Genomic DNA, 17,529 nt, shown 5'->3' with positions numbered 1-17,529 from the left:
TGACTTTCTATCCACAGTGTATATATAATGTATTGTACCGTCTCTATAAATATACAGTTATACAGTGTTTCTTCCTTAGCTGATGAGTTTAATTAGGTCAAATCACTGCTCAAATGGTAAACAACTTACAGATATATTGCTCAGAATGAGTTTTAAAAAAGTATGCTGTATTAAATATATATATATATATATATATATATATATATATATATATATATATATATATATATATATATATATATATATATATAGTTTTTATAATTCAGTCAGTATATAGGCTATATATATATTAAATTCAATTTAAAAAGGATTATTTTATCAGTAGGGTTGCAGCTGAAACGGCATCTGCTGTGTAAAACCTGGATTTGTTGTTGGTGGTGATCCCTTATTAATAAAGGGACTGAGCCGAATTAAAATGGATGAATGAAAACAGATTTTTTAATAGTGATGATTTAAACAAAGAGGGCAAATTAAATGGGCGGGGGTGATCCACCTAATTAACGCATGATGATCTCTGCTGAAGGATTCCAAATATGATGTGTGGGGGGTCTGCCTTTTTATTATGGATGAAAAGTTTAATCTCATCTGTTACTTAAGTAATAATAACAATAAAAAGTAATAGATAGTGTAAACATACATTTGACCTCCCCTATAACGGTTGGTACCATTGTCAAGGCAAGCTCGCGCCTTGGCTTGAAGCATATATGCGGCAACACATCGTTAGTCAGCGACAGCGTGTGGAAACCGGCAGAGTACCGAAAGACACAGTAAGTGTTAAAAAAAACATTTCTTGTAAAATAAGTGTTTGTTTCCCCCAAACAGACTAAAATTAAAGTAAAACAGCCGTATAATTTGTATTTTAACAGGCACTTTTCACGTGGAAGTTGTTTCACTTAAGCATAGCACCACTAACATTAGCCTAACGTTACCGAAAAAATAGTTGACCCACTATAGTCAGTATAATTGATACACTGATGTTACCTTAATGTGTATTTAAATACAAAATAAAAAAAAAATAAAAAAAATACATTAAATACATACAAAGACTTGGTTTGACTGAACCCTCAGATGAAACGCTGAGAACAAACAGAGCATCAAGAAGCACCTGTGTGCTCCTCCAATTACAAGCAGATAAACTCACTCAGTTCCCTGATCAGAGACAGACGAGTGTTGTGCTTTAGAAAGACACGAGCACTGGCTTAAAAGACCAAATTGCCTGACCACACAGGATTATTAGCAGGGGATCCTTAATTCAATCAGAAGAACCGTCAAAGAAAGAGAGAGCACATGGAAGGATTGAAGTGGTATGCTCGCTGTAAAAAAATATCCGTAAATTAACAGTGTTATTTTCTATTCATGAAGTTTCTTCATTTATTTATGCTTTTAAATTGCTTAATGGGATCTTGACCTTTTGATCTTGAAAAGTTTGAAAATGTTACTTTTATTGACATTTTAAATAGTTTGAAGTGATATATTGCCTGGGTTGGTGTTGTAAGTTACAACAAATGCAAATAAACTGCAAGCACGTTTTTTTTTTTTGTTATTTTGTGGACTTTATTATTTTTATATTATTTCTTATACAATATATAATACTCTAAAGTGTTGATAAAAGTTACTTTGTTAAACTGTAGAGTTGAATTTTCAACATCAAAAGTAGACAGAACGGAGATCAAGGTCTCTTAATGCAGTGTTTCTCAACAATGTTCCTGCATGGAGGACCATCAACTCAGCACTTTTTCCATGTCACCTTAACCAAACACGCCTAAATTAGATAATCAGCTCATTAACAGAGACTGAAAAGGCTGTAATGGGTGTGACAGACAAGGGAGACACCCAAAACAAGCAGTGTTGGTGGTCCTCCAGGAACATGGTTGAGAAACACGGCCTTAATGCACATTATTACATAAATAAGTGCAGCAGTGGATTAAACCAATAAGCAATGTAAGCAGCCGCTTTGGGCCCCCAAATAAATACCCAAGTATAAATGATATTATATATAACATTGTTTTCTATCATATTTTGTACGTTGAGGGTCTATAATTTGAACGTCATCATTACATCTGTGCAAACGTGCCTCCCACTTTCAATCATGGTCCAGTCCTGCCGTCAAATCAGTCAAGATTTAGTTCTAAAAACAAAATAGTTAATTTATTGTTTAGTTGTAAATTCATTTTAAGAAAACAACGAATTTCAGAAGATTTACAAGGTGCTTTACATGTTGTTATTATTATTTTGCATTAAGTTTAAATGTAGAAAAGGAGATTGAATAATAAAAAAAACTGCTAAATAATAATAAAAAATAAATGGAAAGTACAAAAGGTACATTTTTGAACATTTGGGCCCCAAGACTGGAATTGCTTAGGTCCCCAAATCACTAAATCCGCCCTTGAATAAATTAAACAATTGTGAATCAAGAAATGCAAAATTTATGCAAATTATAAATAAATAATTTGTAATAAATTATTATAAATTATTATAAAAACAGTAATAAATGCAACATTTTTGTATAATTAGCTCTATTTTAAGTGTAGATGCATGATTATATTTGATTTACATTTGTTCCAAAACCAAGTGAGCCGACTACAAAGGGGTCTTTTTTGCAAAGGTAGGAATAATGTTTGTATTTTGCATTGTTACAAGCCGATTAGAACATAGTGTCTGAGCTTGACATAATCACAAATGGTAAAAGATACTTTGACCAACTTTTTTGAACTTTTTTTTTATTTTCAAAAATAAGTATGTATATTTTAATGTTTCTGAGTTTTGATTAAAGTGAGGAAATAAACAGCTGAAGGTGTATTTTATAAAGTTATATACTCATAATTGCAAGTTTTATCATGATTTTACTTTTTTCTCAGTTATCAATTTTCATGCCTCAATTGCATTTATGAGCTCAGAATTTGGCAGGGGTTTTGCATCCTATTTTTTCTGCCATTTTGGAAAAAGGTAATTCTGACTCTTATGTTTAGGTTAATATCTTATATTTGCAAAATATCAACTTTTTGTTTTATTTTTTATTTTGGAATTTCTCTCTTTTGGATTTTCTCCTTGCTTTTTTTTTTCCTTTTCTTTTTTTTTTACCAAGTGATAAATCTAAATTTAGATTGCAATTTGCTGGTCACAATTTAGATTTTTAAGGCCCAGAATTCAGTTTCATGTCTTGTTGGTAAGCATCTCACTTTTTTAAAATTAATTAGTTTAAACAAAATTGTGGGTTTACGTATATCTCTTAACTGTAACTCATTTAGCAATTCTGTTTGCATCCTCTAATTATGAGCTTCTCATTTCAATTTTGTCACAAAAAAAAAATATATATATAAGTATATTTTATATATATTATAAATATAAGTTAATATTTCTCAATTTCAATTAACAAAAACTAATTTATAAGTTTTAATTGTGCTTTATTAAAATTAGTGCATTATTCTTATTAATTATTGTTTTGTTTTTTTTCACCATGGAATAATGAAGCCAGATGTGACTTTTTTTGTAATTGCAAGTTTTCTTTTGTTCTGTGAACAAAAGTCTTAACTAAAGGCGCAGCTTTTTATTCATCAATAGAAAAGTGCTTACATAAAATGGAAAATATAATATAATATTCTGTCAATGTAGTTGGCAGTGCACAAAAAGCAAAGCGGCTCACTGAGTTTTGTAAAAAAGAAATCATTTTGTGTTTTGTCCAGTGTCTGACGTGTGGAACTTGACCTTCTGTTACAACGCTTTGAACCTTTCATTGTCTGCTTCCCCTTTTTACCTCCACATAATTTCTCTCACCCATAATGAGTCTGTCGTTCTGAATGAACTGAATGCACAAACCAGGCCTGAAGGTAAACCAAATTTCCAAACCTTGTTTCTGCCACACTCACTCTTAAGTCTGGATTTGTGGCCTCTGGTTCTGTGAAATGAGCATGCTCAATCCAATCAAACGGGTGTCCAGTCACAGGTACTGTATCAATATGTGCCTTTTCTACATGGGAGGACTTTCTGACCAAATTTCATGCTTCAGATCTCGAGTTTAAAAGCGCTATGTGCAGAAGAGCAGAGTTTTTCTTTACCACACTGAAGACACCCACACACTTCACTGAGCCTGTGCTGATTAGTCACGAACCCGAGCCAAAAAAACAAGAGAGCTGAGAGAGAAAGAGAAAAGGTTAGATTTAAAGATGAGTGATAAAACAGTGCTAATACTGTACTGCATAGCCGGCTGAAGGTTCACTAACATTGACAACGTTAATGCTGACGCAGGCTCTTAATGTTTTGTCTTGCTCATTTTTTTTAGTACATATTTTTAGGTTAGAGGCCATAAACGTGCTCTAATACAGACACAAATCCTGTGCATCGAATCCTTGCAACTGCACAATCCACACTATGCTTTGCTGATGTGGAAAATAACTTTACTGGTCAAACAATATTAGAGCCAATATTTAGCAGTGCTGTCAAAAGTGAGTAGTTGACTTAACTTTTTTTTTTTTTTAAAGTGAGTAAACCCATTGCTTTTAAAGCAATTAGTTGATTTGACTTAAAATAGTGTGTAAACCTATTGCTTATGGGCCTAGAATAGGGTTGTCCAACCTTTCAGTAAATATAGTTAACATAGGTTATTTCCCAATTTAATAATATTTTAAAATAACTAGAAATATTTTCTTTTATATTAATTCAGTATATATTTTTTACATTTTATAATAAACAAAAACAATACACTTTAAAAATTATAATAAAGAAAAACAAACTAAAATACAGTAGAAATTGTTTTATAATAAACAAAAACAAAAATAAACTAAAATAATACAGTAAAAATCATTTTATAATAAAAACAATAATAAACTGAAACCATGCAGTAAAAACAATCTGAAGGTAAATATAGTTACCATAGACAATTTCCTAATTTAATAACATTTTAAAATAACTAGAACACATTTCTTTATATTAATTAATACAGTATATATATTTTTAAATTTTATAATAAACTAAAACAACAATAAACAAACAATACAGTAAAAACTATTATTTATAATAAACAATACAGTAAAAACTATTATTTTACTATAAACAAAAACAAAACAGTAAAAACTCTCATTTATAACATTAGGTTCTTTAGTTTTTGCCTTGATTTGCTTGCCAATGTCTTTTGCATAGTCCTCTGTCTGTCGAATCACTATATTTTTAAAAATCTGATTCATTTACAGCTTTTAATTGAAACAAATAATTTCAGTTTGCTTTTTTGTAGCTCAGCAATAAAACAAACAACCTAAAAAAAGTTTGTCAGATGAGATGGTGGGCCAAATGAAAGGTCAAAGAGATCTCTGGCCTAGACAATAGCAAGTTTTTGTTTTCCATCAGTCTTGGTAATGTACATGATGTAACTATGAATAGTCAAGCTTTAAATGGGATTGTATGAACGAACTGTCTATACTAGATGTCAAATAGGATATTCTAGGTTGGCTAATTTGTATAAACTAAATAACGAGGCACCGTCTAAATGTAATTACTGCCAAGCTGCTCTTACCATGAAACATATTTTATTGGAATGGGGAAAGTCTGAATACCATTAAACAACGTTTTTAATGGACATTTTTAAAAAGGTACCACTACAAAGAATCGTAAATTATTCATCAAAAATTTTACTGAAAATCATATTTAACTTTGATTGTATATATTTTTGTGAATTTTATTTATTTATTTCTATTTATATGTTTGTCTACGTAACTTTTTATCGTAATAAGAATTTGTTTTTGTCATGTAATTGTTGTATATAATTTTTTTTTGCCATAAAATAGCCATACGTTGCTGATGTGGCAATAAATAAGTTAATTATTTAGGGATGTTCTGATCTTTCGGCCAGTCTGATTGATCGGTAGTCGTCAATCTGGCTGATCTCAGGAACTGATCGCAAGGGTTTGTTTACGAGTTTACACACAAAGAAAGTGTTACAACACATGTAGAGGTAAATGATGCGTGGGGGCATGAGTGATCACTGTGCTCACCTCACAGTAGTTAAATAATATAGTCTATTGGTGCGACTCGTATAAGTGATGGTCTCCTTGTTGCTAATGCAAGCATTGTATGTCCAGTGTTTTGAGCTGCTGTGACATGAGCGGAGCAATCACCGCTGTATATGGTCTCATCCAACCATATGGCCTTTACCGGAAGCTTTGCGATTCTCCAGCATAGGCACCAATAGTGGCACCATGACTCCTATGAATTAGATAAAATACCCAAAACTCAGGCGACGAAAGTGAATGAGCAAGGGAGCAGATCGCAAAAGTCACAGGGATGTTCTAAGGATTATATTTGTTAGATAAAATGAATGAAGCAGTAAAGAAAATCCCCACTCTATCATTGAGCTGCTGCATCTATGCGGAGCTGCAATCATAGAGTTGCTATCAAGAGTAGATGAGCAAATATTTGAATACTTGAAGAAGTAAGAGATCTGTGTTTTTAATTATACTGCAACATGGCAAGAAGTATTATTAAAATAAATAGTTTTACTTATTTAATACTCTAACTTTAATATATGCCTAGTTATTGCAAAAAACAGTAGCTTATCAGCCTATTTGCTTTTTATTATTTTCTGTAAACCTGCTAAAGTTCACACTAAATGGTTATGAGATGTGTTCATAGGATTATATGCAACATCCTTTATTTGTTCTCTTAGGTAAGGAGAGATCTTTACTTGAGTATCATACTTGGAGGGAAAATGTGCATTAGGCATTACAAAGCTTGAGCAGTGAAATCGGTACTCTTTATCGGCCGATCACAATGACAAGGAATTGGTACTTAATACAGGTATCGACTGCAAAAATCCTGATCAGAACATCCCTAAAATTAATTAATTAACTGGAAATGTCATTATACTCTTAAGCGGTATGCTAATGGTCTAATTGGATTCAATGAATTATGCTAAGCTAACAAAAAGTTCTACTGCCAGACGCAGAGATCAGCTGAGGAATTCAAAAATGGTAAAACTCATCTGTTTAACTTTAGGGGAGTGTAAAATGAGCCTATTTCTCCCCCAAAAAGCGTAGAGTTCCTCTAATGGTGTATTTTAATGTGGAGAAATTATTCATCAAACTGCAATGTCATGAGTCTGATGGGGTTTAACTCAATTACTCTGACTGGACGAGGTGTTGTGTAAATTTTAAAAATGGGAGGAGCTTCGACAGTTGAAATTACATCACACAAACAAATTGCTGTCCTTTAATGAACTTCAGGGAATTTTTTATGCCTGTTTTTAAATGTTTAACCGATGGAAAGGATAGGAAACATGCTGGTTTAACTCTTTGTTTTGCTTTCCATAGGCTGTGACAGTGATGGATTCCTGTTCTTCAGAAGGCCTTTCTTTCTCATTAGATCATCTGGACAGCATTACTACATCCAGTCAAGTCCTGGAAAGAGTTCTTACCTCATCAGTCACGTGACGTCCTGCCGCTGATTCCTGTGGCCCTTGTGATGGATGAACTTAGTTCAGTAAACTTAGGCCTTGGATTCACTGGTCTATGCAGAGTTAGATTTTGTTTTAGGCTTCAGAAAGAGGTTTCTCCATATCATGCATGCCAGCCATCAACCATCCTAGAGATTTTCATGCCTTGTTGAAGGTGAAGTGTGCAATTTTTTTTTTTTTTTTTTTTTTACATTTTAATTTCTCAGTTAAATCTGCAAAAATAATTGTGTTATGAGCTAATCCTTTGTAAACATTTCCAGATGATGCAATGCTTGTCTCTGATTGGTCTAAAACAGCCTCACTAGCATCAACCATTGGTGTGACTGAAGCCCTGAAGCAGAGGTGAATATTTTTAGCAGCCATGACTCTGAAGTTTTTTACACACTAAATTTTCCACATAATAATAAAAAAAAATAAGCATTGTTAAAAACCACTTTCAAACCTTTAATCAAAAAGCTATTTATTTTTAAATGCATATATTCTGCATTCCAAAATCCTCTGGGTTGTTTTAGCCCTATATTTGGTAAAATGTGACCCTGGACCATAAAACTAGGCATTAGTGTAAACTTTTTTTGAAATTGAAATGTATACACCACCTGAATAAACAAGCTTTACATTGGACAATATTTGGCCGAGTGATACAACTATTTGAAAATCTGGATCAAATAAATCAAACTACTGAAAAAGAATTGCCTTTAAAATGGTCTCAATGAAATGCTTAGCAGTTTAATATAGTTTTGATTTTTACAGTAGGACATTTATAAAATATATTCATGGAAAATGATCTTTTATTTGAATATTTTTTTGGCATAAAAGCAAAATCAATAAATTTGATTTTACAGTGTATTTTCTTTAACATATACCAGTGCAGTTTAAGACATTTGTTTTGTGGTCCAGGGATACAAATATAGACAAATCCAATAGGTAAAGTTAAGTTTACTATTTTAACATTTAACATTTTTAACACACTGTTTAGATTTGACGTACTCAGGGCTTGACATTAACTTTTTTGATCATCAGCCACTGTGGTTAGTAGTTTTTCAACGTTATTGGCCACTTGGCATTTTTACTAGCCACAGTTTTGTTGGGAAAATATGCATAAATTTGACTGTGCATACTAAAATCACTTGATTTAAATTGTGTTATGTCCACATGTCTTTTCAATCATTTCACTTTTTTTGCATGTTGAGACCTTGCTCAATGAGGATGAGCAAATGTGTCTGGGTTTCATCGTGTCGAATTGCAATTACTTTTTATTTCACATGACTTTTTATGGCTCAACATTAAGGATTTACTTATTGTCTCTCTGGCCACACCAAACTAATTATTTCCTTGCCACAAATTTTGAATAATGTGTAGAAACAAGCCAAATATAACTTTTTATTCAACATAAAATTTCTTAAACAATTGACATTCAAAAAGAAATATTTATATAAATATTTAAATATATAAATACTTATATCTAGAACTATACACAGTAGTCTGTCCTGGCTGAAGGTCCCAGATCACCATTTAACTATATATGAATAAAAAGTTAATTTAATTTTAAAGAAATGCTATTGTAAAGGAAAATAATTAAACCGTATTAATACAAATAACTGTACACAAAAGAAAATGTGTGAAAATTAAAGAATGATCGCTCGCACACAGTTAATGTTGAGCTCATTAATAATATGTTTAAATAATGGTTAAAGCGAAAGCAGCAACTGCTGCTGCTTACAAAATATCTCAGAAAGCAACAGGACTGTGCGTACATGAGCACTTTTTTTTTTTCCAGTCTATTTTTAAAGATAACCGATTGCACCATTTACATTTTCAGGCACGGTTGCTTTGCACAAGCATCACATCAGCTGTGCGCGCAGCACTAAAGCCCTCGTCAGTGAGTTAGAATAGTCTGTCTCATTGTGCACCTGATCACACTATTCGGTATTCACCAGCTTTTGCTCACGTGAACAATTATCAGTCGTGCTGTTTCTACATTCTAAGATTACATTTGCACGCATATTGAACTAAACTAAAATTTTAATCTTTATTGACGGGCCAGCACTAGCAATTTAAAAATTATTTTTAACAAGCCAAAATGGCAAGTGAGAGCAGCTGTATAACCCGACACAGCTGAAATCTACCAGCATTTGGCAAGTTGGCAGGTGTTATTAGCCCCTTTCTGTTGTATGTGTGTATGAACGGTTGTATGTGTGGACAGGCCCTTTTTAAAAATGAATGAACGCGCTGACTTGAGATGTCTACTTTAGGCAATCAGAACATTCAGACACATTCACATCCGCGCTGTTTATGAAGATAAAAGCCATTGAACGTTTTTCCAGACACATTTAGCTGCTAGATGTTAGTCAGATAACATTTCTATGTTCATTCTTAATGCCAACTATGTAAAAATGTTTAGATAAGATGCTTATAAGCCATTGTTTGTTTACTTCCAAGCTCTGCTTCAGTTGCTTGACGTGACACGCTTGCACATGAAACAGCCGGTGAGCGCCAGCACACACATTATGTACATCTCGTGCTAATGTCAAGCCCGTGCTAATGTCAAGCCATCTCGTGCTAATGTCAACGTGCTAATGTCAAGCCCTGCTTGTGCTTAAATATTTTGTCAACTACAAAAGTAATTGCTTATATTCCTCACATGCAAGATGCTTTGGAATGCATTAATTTCCACTTCAGAAGTAAGAAAAAACTTCTTGGATTTGTTTCAAATATTTTTTTTTAAATTTTAAAACATATTTAAGCACAGCTTAATATTTTAAGCACAGTTTTCAGCATTGGCAATAATTGGAAATGTTTAATAAAGTGCCCTATGTTAGCTTCCAAAGCGAACAGCAATTGTTCTTACTGTGGGCTGGGTCCAAATCCACTTTTCATGGTTTAAAAGAGGTGGTCCTATTTTCTTAATGAGAAATGTTTTGGGTTCAGTGTGCAATAAACCAATCTCATCTCCCATATAGTTGAAAGCTAGTTGAGCTTTCTCTATGGTGGATGTGTTTACATATTGTGGAATTTGCAAGACATTTGCAGACATTACTGCAGCTAGGTAATTCTCATACATTAAATTACTGTCCATCTTTTACATTGTAATCCATAGATTTTTTTATATTTCACATGTCTGTGCGTTGCTTCAAGACCCTGTATGCGTTGCCTACATGTTGCCTATAGGTGTGTATTGTGCACCCATAAATGACTTTAGTTGCGTCACACCTGCTATCACATTGCACAGGTTGTATTATAGGGCCCTAAATCCGAATATTAGAACAAGCCGTATAGAAGGAACAGGTGAAGACTAGACTGGAAAATCAAACTAACCATAAAATAGCTGGAAGGTCGATCTGAACAATTGTTTGTGAAGATTTTTTTTATGCAATTATACATGCTTTACTTTAATATCCGCTTCAGTGCATCTTCATTTGTTTCCGTCGTCTGTGCTGCATACACTTCTTCATTGCCCAGGCAACTTTGTCCTCTTACATAATGTAACCACATACACAAAGACATGCTCATACTCACCCAAACAAAGCTGTGTGTGTGTGTGTGTGTGTGTGTGTGTGTGTGTGTGTGTGTGTGTGTGTGTGTGTGTGTGTGTGTGTGTGTGTGTGTGTGTGTGTGTGTGTGTGTGTGTGTGTGTGTGTGTGTGTGTGTGTGTGTGTGTGTGTGTGTGTGTGTGTGTGTGTGTGTGTGTGTGTGCTGTGGTGAGTCAGTGTCTGTGCAGGAGCTCTTCAGGTATGCAACCGCACAAGCCCTCATAATTGCATTACTTTTACACTCAGGACAGTAAAATGATCTGTGACATTTTCTGCCCGTTGGACAGACCATCGCTGCTGAACTTTAACTTTCAGCATAATAAATGATTGTATTAGTCATACAGGGGAGGTAAGAGGGGAGCAAGTGGGATGTGCATTACTCTGTTTAATACATTATTTATGATTTATAATAACTTTTTTCCCCCAAGTCATCAACAAACATAAGTGGTGTCTGCTAAGCAAAGGATTTCAATTAGTACTTAATATGTTGGCACTCTATACTTGCAGATAAATTCTTTAGACAGTCTAGAAATTATGAGTTGTTTTAAGACAAATTTAAGTTTGTGGTATATATCTGTGGTATATTAGATTTTATGACGTTTGTGCATATTTTTCCAAAATGTCTGTTAAAACATCTCATGATTTTTATATTTGCTTGTTTTTATAAATTTTTTAATTAATATTGCATTAAAGTTTTTTTCCAATCCATTACATGAAGTTCCAAAAAATTGAAGTAAATATTCACATTTTCCAAAATAGTTGTCAGTCGGTGTATGGAGGTACATTTTAAACAATACAAGTAGTCAATGTTGGGGGTAATGGATCACAAGTAACACGAGTTCCGTAATAATATACTTTTAACAAGTAGTAAAGTAATGCATTACTTTTAAAACAATAAGTCATAACAGGGTTCAACGCTAAGGATTTTTTCTACTTGCCAGATCTGGTTGGTGGTTCAGGTTTTTACTTGCCCTGCCAAAATTTTCACTGGCCCCACCAAAAAAATAAGTTAATAGCTATTTCTTAGCCACAGCCTTTTAAATATTGTGTCAAAAGTCAAACATAATTGTAATACCTACCCTTTTATTTAAGCATAACTTTTTTTTAAAAAAACAACAACTGTCAACTTAATAAAAAAACAATTGTGATGTAACTAAATTTTATAGTGTATATGCTTTTTTTAAGTAAATAATTCTTTTCATAATGGGGACATTGATAAAATGTTAAATTGTTAAATATCTATTAAAATTTACAATAACTGCTTTCTTATTGTATGTAGTTTCAAATATATTTTGCAATAACATTTCACAATTTTACAATGTGTGCTGTATTTATGATGAAAGAAATGCAGCCTTGGTAAGCTTGTTTTAAAACATTTAACAATCATACTGACCCCAAACTTTTGACCTGTAGTGGATAAAAAATATGATAAGCAAAAATGTGCACTTTTTAACACCCACAGACATCGTCACCAAATAAAAATCAGAGAGGTCCGACTTTCTCATACAGAGCGTCATTTCAGTAGTCAAGTTTAGTAAAAATCAATCCATTGAATGAACCTATTAAACGGAGACTGCTTCAGATCATGAAGCAGATCAATGTAGATCTTTCTTTCGAGCTGTCAGTGCAGAAATAAACAAAACAACAGGCCTAATACAACATAAGATTAAAATATGGAAAAAGGATCTTTTACTGCTTTTACTTTCGTAGTAGACATGAAACGCTCATATATGGGCAGGAATAACATCTCACCCTACCCATCATTCTGTATTGAAATAGCTGTAAATATGGCTATTGCACAATCATAAGACACTATGATAAAGCCTGGGTCGTTAGTTCGTTGGATTGTTTTTTTAGTTTTTTTTTTTACTACAATCGATCCGCTCAATAGAGCAGACCACCTCATTCAAGCGATCTTGGACCGATTGATTTGGCCCAGATCCGAGTGCGATTGCTAGATTCACATGCCAAACGAACCGCGCTAACAGGGGAAACGTGACAGATTCTGAAACAAACATCTATGTGTGACAGCTCCCTAAGATTGTATTTGCACGCAATTGACAGACAGTCGCAGCAAAAGTAACTTTTGTGACAAGACGACACTGGCCCGATCGGGCCAGTAACAAGTCTGTACACTGGCCCAAGCGTCTTGCACTCTGGCCCCAGGCCATCACGTAGTCCTTATTGTTTACAAAATTAAAGTAGTCACAATGAATCACATATTCAATGAGTGTGTTAATTATTTTAAATGCATTGTAAAAAAATTAAAAGGGGATTGTCTCATTGGACAGTGATTTTACTTAAAACAAATAATGCAAAAGTAGCTAACACAATGCTAGCTTTTAATAATCTGAATACAGTGGTCCCTCCCTATAATACTGTTCTCTTTTCACGGCCGTGCAGTTTCTTGGATTTTTTTTTTTTTTTTCATCCAATTTGACTTTTTTCTACAGCGCATTGTGCTCTGCATCCTGACTGGCTGTAGACCATTGTCACTCAAACTCCTTCGTGCTGTGTTTCCGACTGTACAGAATGTGTTCAGCTTGCCAAATTTACATACGACTTCGACCGCTCGCAGTGTGACTGAAGTGGTGTACTGTATGTTTGTAAGTTTTCTCCCTACAATGTCGACGAAACGTTCTGCAGAGTCAAAAGCACCTGAGGTAGCACCCAGAAGGCAGAGGAAGATGCTAACTATTGCACAAAGTTGAATTTCTGGACATGCTTAAGGAGGGTAGAAGGTATGCGGCTCTAGGGTGCCATTTCAGAAAAAATTAATGAAGATTAAATGGTTTTGATCTTTGGTTTCATTCTATATTACTGGACTTTTTTTTTTTTTAGGAAGGTTTGAACTTTGAGAGTGTTAAAACGAGAGAAAAGTGTATAAAGTGTGTAATAAGGGGTTTTAGGGCCGTAAAACATCTATAATGATTGTAAAAAATAAAGCTGATATTTTGCAGATCTCACGTATTGCGGGTTATTTTTAGAATGTAACTCCCGTGATTTATGAGGGATTACTGTATACGACATGTAGTGCTCTGGGGTAAGAAAATTCTCAGATAACATTATCCTAAAATATATTATTTTTTATACAGCGTGATGATGATTGCAGAACTCCTCTATAAAAAAATAGAGTAAAAAAACAAATAATTTAGTTAGATCAAGCCTCAGCCAGGTAATATTCAATTCAATTCAGCTTTATTTGTATAGCGCTTTTACAATGTAGATTGTGTCAAAGCAACTTCACATAAATGCTCATAGTAACTGGAATAGTGTAGTTCAGTTTTTAGTGTTTAAGTTCAGTTCAGTTTAGCTCAGTTCAGTGTGATTTAAAATCATTACTGAGAGTTCAAACACTGAAGAGCAAATTCATCGATGCATAGCTCTACCAATCCTGAACCATGTGAGCCAGTACTAATAAAAAGTAACTCAAAAGTAATGTAACACACTACTTGCCATACGAGTAACTAAGTAACACAACTGGTTACTTTTTGGGGAGTAACTTAATATTGTAATGCATTACTTTCAAGAGTAACTTTCCCCAACAATGGAAGTTATAATAGTGCACTCTAAAAATGCTGGGTTGCTTCAACCCAAACTGGGTAAAATATGGATAAACTCAAACAATGGGTTAAATGTGGTCCTAGAAATTCAATTAAACCAATCAGTTGGATTTTTCCACATTTTACTCAATTTGGTTGATTTACTCAGCGTCTTTAGAGTGTTAAATAATGCAGAAAGATGAAATGAAGTTCACTTTACATGGCTTAAAAAAAGTAATTGCATTTAATTAACTGTACATTTAATATACTGAACATTTTCAACTAAAAACAGAACTAAGAATTTTCAATTATTTTATAAATTATATTGTTCATATTATGTACACATTTTAAAAGCATACTAAATCAAACAACTTTACAAGGAACAACCTATAATTTAAACAAAAAAACACATAGCAACACACTAGCAACCACTGACAACACCCTATTAATATGGGTGAATAATCATTTACTCACCCGTCACTTGTTCAAAACCTGTTTGATTTTTTTTTCTTTTTCTGTTGAACACAAAAGAAGATGCCAATTGCTTGGACCCATTGACGAATGGTTTTCCTACTATGGAAATTGATGGATCCCAGCAACCAATATTCTTCAAAATATCTTCTTTTGTTTACAACAAGAAACTCAATGTTTAAAACCACATTACATGAGTAAATTGGGTAATTTTCATTTTTGAGTGAACCTTTCCTTTAATGGCCAGTACAGATCAGTCGTTCACGAACTCGCATAATAATGAAAATAATTCCAAACTATTTAAAAGCACATTAACTAATAATCTGCTACACAATCTGCAATGTAATAACGTTTGTTATTGTTCTTAATGTATGAAGTTTTAACCTTTGTTCTGATCCTCTTTCTGACTGTGTGAGTGTTCGCTGAGCGGGAAGATGAGCTGATTGATCTGTGCAGCATTAAATAAAAGCTTGTTGTCAACAATAACCTGAAGCCACCACACAGTCAACCTGCCTCACAGAAGCATCTGATTAAAATGCAGAGCACTTAATTACTTATGACGGGACATGTTTACCATCATGTTATGGCATAAAAGAACCCACCCACCCACCCTCAACCATACATAACAGCTGATTTCATAATTCCACAAGTCGTTAACAACCAGCATTGTTAATTTTTCAACGCGCCCCGCTTTGAGGCACATTTTCATGCAATTTTCAACGTAGGCGAATGATTTGCTGCTTTGATAATTACCAAATAATTCACATTCCAGATAATTAGACCAAACAACCCTGTGAGCAAGAGAATTCATTAACAATCTTCACCTCTGATGCTTCGTTTGAAAGGCATATCACACATTTCATCTCTCTCGTGGCACTCATTTATAAGACGCTTCGAATATCATCACACTCTGATTAGCTTTCTGAACGTTTCTTAGATTCTGTGGAGGGAGGAATCTTTGTTTTTCCTTTTATCCATTCCATTAGGGTTATTTACATTACATTGCTTGTTTCTTTCACTCAAAAAGGAAAATTTACTCACTATATTTACTCAGCCTCAAGTGGTTTCAAACCTTTATGAGTTTCTTTTTTTTTATCTTGAACACATAAGATATTTTGAAGAAAGCTGGAAACTGGTAGCTGTTGACATCTATAGGAAAATTAGTATTCTAATATGAAAAAATATTGAAGCTAATTGTCATCATTTTCCAGCATTTCGCTAAACATTTTCTTTCAATCCAGGCTCATTGGAGATATGTGCAGGGGCTACATTTTTGAGAACCAAGAAGGTTGGTTTGGGCCCCCTAATAGTACAGTAACCCTGGGGGCACCAAAAGAATAGAATAGCCTTTAGAATCATACGAACTTCTTCCTAGTAGTGCCCCTGTTGTCATGCATATGACATGTCATATCAGCTTAATATCAACTGACCCACTCACCCCCTTGCCTAAACCCAACCGATAGTATTCTAAGGCAAACTGGAAGAGAAAAGCCATCACAACCCATGTTTCGACCAAGATTTCACCCTGTTTTTTGTGGGGGGTCTGGTTTTTGGATCCGTCCTTCACCAGACTCGAACACTGGTCACAATCTGCACTCCCTTCCAAGTCCAACACCATACATGTTGAGTGACTAAGCAAAAACCAAAAGCTGTCCATACACTCAAAAAATTATTATCAGTTTTTACAAAAGTATTATTGAGGTAACTGGTTGCAAACAATTTATATGAGCTAAATCTTAATTTGTTCAAATTCAGCCCATATAAATCGTTTGCAGCCACTTACCTTTAAAAAATAACAACTAGTAAATCCAATGAAACATTTTTTTCAATGAGCCGAGATAAGCGGTCAGCGATACCGCTTCTTAGTGCTTGTTTTACATGCAAAATGCAGTCATTACATATTTCTGTGCACATATTTCTCGGTTGTCAAAATGTAGCCCTGGGCAGTCTTTGTTGTTTGTGAGACAGGTTTGTGATGTGAAAGCTGAGTAAATTATGTTTTTTTTTTTTTTTTTCTGTTTTAAAACATTGTCATCATTTACTTACTATTTACTTTTGTTCCAATCCTGTTTTTCTTCTGTTGAACACAAAAGATATTTTGAAGAATGCTGAAAAACTGTAACCAATGATTTTGTTTTTTTCCTTTTATGGAAGACAAAATCTTTTTTTTTTTTTTTTTTTTTTTTTTTTAGCAAAAGAACGAAACTCATTAAGGTTTTTAAACACTTGAGGGAGAGTAATTAGTAATTACATTTTAATTTTTGGGTGAACTATCTCCATGAAATAAACCCAAATTTATTGATCATGTATATAAAATATGCACTTCTTTTGCAAACAGCATCAGATCTGTTTACAACAAGAATTTGCCAGTCATAATCTTACTGTTAGGACTCACACTGTGATATTTCATGGTCTCGGTGAGAAAATTACGCTGTATTTGCAAGACGTGCAGATGTGGGTTGCTACTGAATGTGTCCTTTGTGATGCAAGAAAAGGGTGCACATCAACCATTGCACATGTGCTTTAAAAAACAAAAGGCGAGGTT

The 17,529-nt window shown here is 33.7% G+C and overlaps 1 long non-coding RNA gene across 2 annotated transcripts in view; it reads left to right on the top strand.

Annotated features, from left to right (window-relative positions):
• The first annotated feature begins 722 nt into the window (after positions 1 to 722).
• LOC141385761 (uncharacterized) overlaps positions 723 to 17,529 on the top strand; it is a 34,435-nt gene continuing 17,628 nt past the window's right edge. Inside the window, exons 1-3 of one of the 2 annotated variants that reach the window (XR_015490830.1) lie at positions 723 to 767; positions 7,299 to 7,595; positions 7,702 to 7,783. This is a non-coding gene — a long non-coding RNA (uncharacterized LOC141385761). Of the gene's footprint in view, positions 768 to 1,161; positions 1,305 to 7,298; positions 7,596 to 7,701; positions 7,784 to 17,529 lie in introns of those variants that run through there. The other variant, XR_015490831.1, reaches the window with a different exon arrangement.

This window comes from Danio rerio, chromosome 5 (assembly GCF_052040795.2).
Source record: "Danio rerio strain M-AB ecotype USA chromosome 5, GRCz13ab, whole genome shotgun sequence".
In the NCBI taxonomy this organism is placed as follows: domain Eukaryota; kingdom Metazoa; phylum Chordata; class Actinopteri; order Cypriniformes; family Danionidae; genus Danio; species Danio rerio.
This window is presented reverse-complemented; position numbering and strand designations above follow the sequence as displayed.